Below are 7,843 nucleotides of genomic sequence, written 5' to 3' on the forward strand. Positions count from 1 at the left end.
TTGAGCGTTATATGTATTATTATAAGATTTATGAGTAATTTGCCATTCATAGTGGAAATAGTTTAGTCAGTTAGTTTAAAGTCAAACAGCTCGGCCTAGATCTATAGCCCGCTCCACACTCGTGCGCGAATCGCGGCGCGAAGCCGCGAACGCGAGTCTGGAGCCGATTTCGCATATCAGCGAACTAGACTCCACACTCGCGTTCGCGGCTTCGCCCGCGATTCACGCGCATAGTCTGGAGGGCGCTTATGACAAAGATATTTTATCTGTGCTTTTCGCTCTTGCAAAAATGGCCGCTCAAGCTAGTTCGCTTTCCTTTACAATAAAACTGAAAATTAGTTATTGTGTCGATTCACGGTATAAATGTGTGTGAAAAGTAATAATACAATGCGTCTTTTCATAAAATCAAAGTTTTATTGCATAATCATCCACCATAATAAAAAAATATATTTGTCAATGACTCTGTCCAACTGCTGTGGTTAAAGTTCATAACGAACATTTTATTTATTAAATCTTTAAATAATAAATACAACGTAGCGGTACAACCACTTAAGACTGTAAGTCTGTACCTACATAGATTACAGCAATGCACATAGAAAATGTGCTAAATGCGGAGCAATGGCTGTTGAAGCAGCCAGAGTGAAATTTATACTGTAAGCATCACAATAGTTGATATCCTGTGGCCTATTTTATAAAGCTACAAGTTACAATTTACAAGCGGAAGTCTCGTTCTAACACACAGGGTTAGAAAGAGACTTCCGCTTGTAAATTGTAACTTGTAGCTTTATAAAATAGGCCACTGTATGTTACTTTACTGATAATAATCACACGTAGTATGCACCTGACTTTATACTTTTTGGTTATTGTATCTATGGTCATGTTTGTTGAGGGAGAACTGTCAGATTTTGGCGGCGCTTCATTGCCCGAGGTTATGTTGGATTTGTTCTTTGTAATCTTATAATTAATCCTGTATGTCGCTGTAATAAAAGAAATATTACTGGAAGCAGTGGTTTGTGTGCTAAACCCCTTTTACTGAGCATTAAATCTATGGATGATTTCAACTCAGAAAGCGGGATTGTGAATTCAAATGCCCACATAGAAATTGGTTAATTGTTTTCACCTGTATGAGGTGCTATATTGAACCATCGCACTGGGAGATTTCGGCACAACATCGGCAGAAGTAGAGGTTTACAGTGAATAAAAAGTGCAAGCCTTTGAAGAGCAGAGGCGAGTCGAACTCGACGCAAGATGAGTTAAAGGCCCGACCACCTGCGGTCATAAACTACAATTTTGTCGGAAGTGTGCAGACCTGCGGTGAATGTGGATGTTCATTCACTGCAAAAATAGGCTACGTCAGCCACCTGAGAGGTCACGATCATCGTTCTCACTAGCCAGTGAATACTCAGTCGCCGAGGCCGAAACCGGCTAGGACAGGATGATCAGAGGTGCGTAGCAATGTAGGTTGCTTGGTTTTTTTAAAAAAAAGTTTGAGTTTGTTTGATTGACAATTGGTTTCATTTGCTTACCATAAAAGTTGTTTTAAATTTGCAATGTAAGTACTTGACGTTTGCTATGTATTGATCTAGTTACTAACCCCTGTTTTTTTTGTCATTGTTTGTTTTTGGTCTGAGAGATGACACGTTGGAATACAATGAGAATAGATCTCGACGAAAACGCAAGCAAGCAACCATCAGCTTCATCACAGTGAGATTGGTGAGACACAGAGCCAACAAGGTTACGAACGAAGTCAAAAGGGTAAGGATGACATTGTGCAGTATTCAGGTACAATATAGGTGCTTAGTGAAGTTAGTTATTAACACTGAGTTGTATAATGACATTAGGTGAATATATACTAGGTATTATTACTATTTTGGATAGTCTAATGACACTAAAAGGTATTTTATTTCTAATGATGTATGAGTATATAATGCCTATACAGGGTGATTCAGGAGACGTGAGCAGGACTAACACTGCGCATTTCGTAAATTATAAGCAACTGTTTCGTATCAGTATTAGTGAGGTTAACGTTAATTTTCTAGTAGTGTTGAAAAAAAAAGTTATTAATTTATTTACGACATGCATGGTCACCCTACAGTTAGAATACTAAACTACCGATATTCTGTGTCAAATTGAATGTCATCACGGACTGGTTACTTTTGAAAACTCGTATCTCACTCAAGTTTGACAGTTTATTTTCTTCGTAATCATAATGCTGTCATTACGGTTAAAGAGGTTTATTTTTATTAATTAGGTCTTGTAGGGTGACCATGATTGTAGAGAATTAAATTTTCCCTCGCCAAAAAGTTAAAAAATAGGAAAAAGTGTGGTTGTTTCACCTAAATACGACGGTGATCGATCAATTATCAGTTACTGAGTGGGCAGGATTAGTCCTGCTCACGTCTCATGAATCACCCTGTATATGGCAAGAGATAACAATAAAATGTTATGGATTGGTATCACAGAGGTTATTGCCATGATGAATTGATAGGATAGCGAAGATGAGAGGAAGAAACTGATAGCGGGCTAGAATTGTAGATTGGCCCATGACGGTTATCAGTGGAAAGAGTTAAAAGAGGCTTTTACCAAGCACCACACTTATTGAGATATAGCTCTATTTCTATATTCCGGTCTCTAATTCAGAATAGGTGGTAATTTATAATAGGTGGATGTGCATATAAATTATTTTAGATAAAAGACTGAAGTTAGTTTTTGATTTGACAACAAAGAAATTATTTATAAACTTTTGTATATGAAAAAAAAATGTTAATTGAAGATATTGAATGGTATATTCTACATAGGTAGGTACATGCATTTAGTTTCATATCATTGTTATATTGGAAATTATCAATCTGGATACTTAGAGAGAAGCACATACAAACAATAATGAATGAATGAAATTACACACAGTATAAATTCGAAATTTGAAATGACACAGGTAGTTTCACATCTATTTCATAACATTTATTTAAAGGTCATGCATCTCAACAATCCAATTCATTAGATTATGTAATTCATTCTGAAGCCTGAATTTTGTATATGAGCAAGGTTTATATAATTTAAAAATGAAAAACAGATGTGCAGAATTTTTGGAAATCGTCCAGGCTTACCTCACGCTTCACATACAAATCAAGGAAGTTTACATTAATGATATTAATATTTCAAAATGTAAAAGAGACTTGTACTATTAATGGTGTCACAATTATTTTACATCAATTTACCAAAGAATTAAGTTTGAAAATATAAGTAACAATTACAAAGCATCATTATTATCATTCAGGGAACATGATGCATGGTCGCATTGTGGATACTGACATTGCATATTAAAATGAAAGGGTTAAGATCTCCTTGTAGGTATTTAAAAGAAAGTGAATAAGTTCACTATATTTGGAATTCTTGAATATCTACTTCATACCTTCGAATTGTTGACAAGTGGTATTTATATTTAAACCTTATTGCACAAAATAGGTATACACCAGTGTTCAAATTTGTTTTTCTAAATTTATAAATTTAATGCAGGTCTTGTCTAATGACTCTAGTGAAAGCGTTTGTTGCATGGGATTGGCTAAACAAGAACAGATTACTTTTCGGTGTTGACACAATATTTATTGTCTAATAATATTGCATAGTATTCAGTTATATTTTTAAAATTTGACTAGGTATGCGAAGTTGAAATAGTACAGTTATACATCTGTAATACCATGGATTGCGATGAAAAATGATTATGATTACAATCCAGTAATAAACCACAAATGAAACTATGAATTATTGTTGCTATGAAATACAATTTATTTGTGGCTTTATGGTTTCATTTGCATAAAAACTTAACAGCTGGTGATGCCTAATTAAGTTAATCAAATGGACGGATCCTAGAGGTCATAAATTGTGGAATTTGGGTTGCCACGAGGTGGTAATGGTCAGGAATAGTGTCGGTCGAATGCAAAAGCAGATTACTTGTGTATACATTATCAATTACTAGGGTCCATTTATAAAATTAAAATGTTGGCAGGAGCAGTGCCTGTTTGAAAAGACAAGACTTAAAGAATTCTCATTGAAAATTGACTTAAAGAGTAAGGTCGATGAGTGGGTACAAATAATGTCACAAGTTTTAGTGCAGGGTTTTAGTATGGTTTTGTGCAAAAGTCTGTGACTGACTTAAACAAAAGACTCAACACCAGAGTAAGTTGAATGAACGAATCTAAAAGTATATAACATTCAAATTTAAAGAAGCCTTATAAAGTAGGCTGTGTAGAAGTAACTTGGAGTTAATTTTTATTTTACATTTCTTTTCAATTCATTAAACTTTGAAAGTATCCTTAAAATTTGGTTTATTGTTAGGTTTAACACATGGTACATTTATGATTTTATGACGAAGACACAGTGATGACAAGAGGAATAGGTTGGTGATATTAACCATGTGAACCATGATTCATAAACACAACATTTATGGTTGCAGTTTTACAGCCATAGCCGATTGGCTCTAACTATTAAAAAAAAAAGGTATATAAATATATTGGAATTTAATTACTTCCAATAGTTTCAATAATATAGTAGGTGGGGTTATGACGCTAGTATTTGCTACGGTGTACTCGGTGTAGTATACGCTTGTACCTATTTGGAGCCTTTTCTTTCCGGGTGCATGTGACCCCGAGGTTTAGTGTTGCGTTTTTTTACCATCCCTGTGGCTGAATATTACTATGGTGAAATGTTGCACGAAGTTTAGGACGAAACATCAGGACCATCAGGTTATTGAATAAATATCTGTTTATATAAATTCAACAAAATAAAACATGATTTAAATGTAATCTTCTCAAAGTTGATAAATTGATGAATATTTATTATTTTATTTTATTAATGTTGAGGATTTTTGATGAAGATAATGATTGATATCCATGACGACATTGACGTCTAATTACAATTTTAGTAACGATGAGTAGGTGTCTAATACAAATACTTTATTTATAACGCTAAGGAAGATCTTAGGTAACAGAGGTCCGATAATGATGATGATGTAGGTATATGACTGAACATGTCTACTAGTTAAGTAAGTGTCGATGTCGGCGACAATGTTTGCTCCATGACTATGACAGGGTCAATAACTGGCCATATCGATGATAAAAACGGAGCTGGATGATTTCGATGACAATGTCGGCGATAAAGCTTGACTGACCACTTTGATGACGATATATAGATGACGTTTATAGTAAGATTAATTGATGATGGTAATGATTGACTGATTCCATGTGTATAATCAATGATTAAATTGTTGACGAGGACTGAGACTAAAATGATCGTTGCTACTGCCAATAATTATAACATTTGTTTTTATTTTTTTTATGTTACAACGCTGGTAACCTGGCTGAATGGATGAAGTTGATAATGAGCGAGGGCTTCGCAGCAAGAGCTGACTGAAGTAAAGGAGGTTAAACTGTTAAGACGGTGCTGCCAGTAGTGGGCAGGGCCCAAGCTGCCGATGGACAGGGCCACAGAGCGAGGAACCGACATACATACGTGCCGTGTCCAAGATTACTGCCTTCTGCATCTGATCCTTGATCCAGTGACCAGCGAGAGTATCTACAGGTGTTGTTTTGGACTCTTAGCTGACAAGATTGCTATTATATTAATATTATGAATCTAGAATATAACCGTTGAGTTTTGGCAGACTGTCTAGTGCAGGCCGTAATGGCAGACTGTCTAGAGCAGGCCATGACTGTTTATTATGTTAGTTTATGCTTTGGCAAAGTTAGGTTCTTGTAATATGGGCCTTGTTGTCTGATCCAAATAAATATATATACATATTAGTTTATACTTTGACAAACTGTCCAGCGCAGGCCTTGAAGGCAGACTGTCTGGGGCAGGTCGTGATTGTTTATGATGATTTATACTTAGGAAGACTGTCTAGAACAGGCTTTGATAGTAGCCTGTCTTCTAGAGCAGGCCATAACAAATTCATTAAAATAATTAGGTATGAATGTGCAGACTGTCTAGAGCAAGCTTTGATAACAGCCTGTCTTCTAGAGCAGGCCAAAACAAATTAATTCAAATAATTAATTAGGTATGAATGTGCAGACTGTCTAGAGCAAGCTTTGATAACAGCCTGTCTTCTAGAGCAGGCCAAAACAAATTAATTCAAATAATTAATTAGGTATGAATGTGCAGACTGTCTAGAGCAAGCTTTGATAACAGCCTGTGTTCTAGAGCAGGCCAAAACAAATTAATTCAAATAATTAATTAGGTATGAATGTGCAGACTGTCTAGAACAGGCTTTGATAGCAGACTGTCTTCTAGAGCAGGCCGTGATGGCAGACTGTCTAGACAACTCAAGTCTAGAGCAGGCCATAACAATTTATACTTTGGAATGATATCTAGAGCAGGCCTTAAGGGCAGACTGTGAATGTTTATGATGAATTATACTTTGTCAAACTATAGAGTAAGCCTAAATGGCAGACTGAGATTGTTTATGATAAATTATACTTTGCCAAACTATTTAGAGCAGGCCTAAATGGCAGACTGATTGTTTTGATGAATTATGTTTTGCAAATCATTTAAAGCAGGTCTTAATACTGTGATTGTTTATGATGAATTATGTTTTGCCAAACTATTTAGAGCAGGCCTAAATGGCAGACTGATTGTTTTGATGAATTATGTTTTGCAAATCATTTAAAGCAGGTCTTAATACTGTGATTGTTTATGATGAATTATGTTTTGCCAAACTATTTAGAGCAGGCCTAAATGGTCTTAATACTGTGATTGTTTATGATGAATTATGTTTTGCTAAACTATTTAGAGCAGGCCTTATAAGGGTAGACTGTCATTGTTTATGACGTTTTATACTTTGCCATACTGTATAGAGCAGGCCTTGAGGGCAGATTGAGAATGTTAATGTTGGCTTATACTTTGGCAGATGTCTAGACCAGACCAAGACTGTAAGTTAGTTCATATGTATTGAAAGTTTATTGAAAGAAGGCTATTAATGCTACCAGGTGCTGGTTGTATTAAATTACTGTTTAGTGTTTATATGATCTCAGGTTATAGCATGTGAAGATTGTGAAGTGTGAAGACTGATTTCTCAATAAGGCTAATATATGCAACTAGTCATTGGTTGTGTGATTGACTAATAAAAGTCTATAGTCAGAAGTTTACAAAAACTGTTCTTATGAATGTTTGTTAGATATCGATAAAATTGTTATGATATATTGCTGTTGTTATTAATGTACAATTGTTTTTAGTGAGAGGACTCACTATAAATAAAAGGACGGCCGAGTTGTAAGCATCACAATAGTTGATATCCTGTATGTTACTTTATACTGATAATAATCACATGTAGTATGCACCTGACTTTATACTTTTTGGTTATTGTATCTATGGTCATGTTTGTTGAGGGAGAACTGTCAGATTTTGGCGGCGCTTCATTGCCCGAGGTTATGTTGGATTTGTTCTTTGTAATCTTATAATTAATCCTGTATGTCGCTGTAATAAAAGAAATATTACTGGAAGCAGTGGTTTGTGTGCTAAACCCCTTTTACTGAGCATTAAATCTATGGATGATTTCAATACAGCTTTAGTGGGTTCAGAAGGAACCGAGTCATAACGCATCTGGAAAGCGTATTAATTAACCGTGAAGAAATGTATGAATACAAGTTAGAAATCTGTGTAAAATGCCGTGTGTAAAGTGTAGTGTATCTGTGTGTAAAGTGTAATAGGTAGGTATGCCTAATGTTATTTGTATAATACTGAAAACTTTGTGAATGCGCTTTATTAATGTCTATTTTTATTAAGTTGTCAGGGTTTAATTTTCAGTGTATATTTCTATATGTAAAACATAATACAATGTTATAAACATAAA

The 7,843-nt window shown here is 35.0% G+C and overlaps 1 long non-coding RNA gene across 1 annotated transcript; it reads left to right on the forward strand.

The window, feature by feature from the left end:
* Positions 1-805: 805 nt before the first annotated feature.
* Positions 806-7,843, forward strand: LOC134663617 (uncharacterized). The gene is made up of 2 exons (XR_010098157.1): positions 806-5,855; positions 6,261-7,843. It is a non-coding gene; the product is annotated as an uncharacterized LOC134663617 (long non-coding RNA).

Source organism: Cydia fagiglandana, chromosome 4, assembly GCF_963556715.1.
Source record: "Cydia fagiglandana chromosome 4, ilCydFagi1.1, whole genome shotgun sequence".
NCBI lineage: Eukaryota > Metazoa > Arthropoda > Insecta > Lepidoptera > Tortricidae > Cydia > Cydia fagiglandana.